Source organism: Typopeltis vanoorti, chromosome 7, assembly GCF_054136105.1.
Source record: "Typopeltis vanoorti isolate ZY-2024b chromosome 7, IOZ_Tvanoo_1.0, whole genome shotgun sequence".
NCBI classification, from domain to species: Eukaryota; Metazoa; Arthropoda; class Arachnida; order Uropygi; family Thelyphonidae; genus Typopeltis; species Typopeltis vanoorti.
In genome coordinates, this window is record NC_143555.1 from 144,273,638 (window position 1) to 144,275,113 (window position 1,476).

Here is a 1,476-nt window from a genome sequence, read left to right on the forward strand (position 1 = left end):
GGTAAAGTAAAGCACGTTTAAATTTTTTTTTCAGAACAGGTGAGAAGAGATGACGTGTACGGACCGTTTAGCCTCGGATACATAGCTAAACAGGTTGACTGAAGCCTCTTTATTATCTCTTACTATCATACTCTATCTTTCATTCTCTTTCCTTCTTACTACCTGCTGACCCTCAGCACTCTTTATACTCCAAATGCCGACGAGGTGAGACATGAACTCCCAATCTTAATCTAAATATATCTAAATCTATATAGATACTTACCTGCTGCTGAAGAATCGCTCATAAGCTTCTTGGCTATTTGGCTAAGATCAAAGTTTAGTTACTGTTCTTACAAAGTTTTCGAGCTAAATGAGATTGTAGCGTCTGTTCTTTTCAGTTGATATCAGATACGGGTCCCATTGGGGCTCTAGATATCAAACTAAGTACAGACACTTTAAACCCCAGACTGCGGTAAAAGTAAACACGAGATAGTGATAAGGACTTTATAACTCCCCCCTCCAGGCAATCTTCCAACGATGACATCTGTGGTTCCTCGTGTCGGACCCTCGACTTTGAGGTGGATGCTTCAACACCGGCAAGGAAGATAGCAGGAGCTATTATGAACTATGTAGGAGCTGAAAACATATTTCGGTTTACCCCCAATGGCGATGGAAGATACCAGTAGTTTGCAAGAACATAGCAACCAGAAATAAGCTACTTGGCGGCTTCGAATGTGCAGAAATAAAAATTTCTCCTTTCATGGTAGGGAGCATCTTAAAAATTCTCAAGCGGAGAATGAAGACATCATTCGAAGTGTGGTCTCAAAGTGGGGCGATGTGAAGGAAATTCAGATTCTTACCGATGCTGACAACCCACTGTGGAAATCAGGGGAAATAAACATCTCACTCCAGATGAAAACTGAAGTTCCCAACTTCATTCTCAAAGGATCTGCCAGGGTAATGGTAAACTACCCTGGTGTGAAAAGGCAATGTTTCGGGTGTGGTGCCTTCCTCGACAAAAATTGTCTTAAAACAGGCCATACACTAGATAAATGCAAAGCAGCTTGCCTCAAATGTGGCGCCATAGACCGCAAAGTGGACACCTGCCCATCCAGAACCCACCCAGAAAGGATGGGAGGTATCATAAGGCCAACAACAGTTACGATAGAACAAGAGTCGGAAAACCCAGACTTTCCAACTCTAAAAGAAGCATATGGCAAAACAACGGCCGAAAAAGAGAAGGCAGCCTCCACAGAAACCTCAGCTTTCAAACCTAAGGAAGAGAAAAAGAAGAAGGCACACACGAAAAAGAAAGAGCCAAAAAACAAGCTGCCACAAATGATGAAACCACTGCAGAAGAAGAAGAGAAAGAAGATGAAACAGAAAGCATGGAGACAAACATCACCCCTTTCAAAAGACCAATCAGTCCAGAGGAAATGGAAACAAAAAAAAAACAAAATCAGATGAACCTGAAAAAGCAGATATTGCCCACCAAGA

The 1,476-nt window shown here is 42.1% G+C and overlaps 1 pseudogene; it reads left to right on the top strand.

The window, feature by feature from the left end:
* The first annotated feature begins 283 nt into the window (after positions 1-283).
* LOC150105156 (U2 spliceosomal RNA) lies at positions 284-436 on the top strand (annotated as a pseudogene).
* The last annotated feature ends 1,040 nt before the right edge of the window (positions 437-1,476 follow it).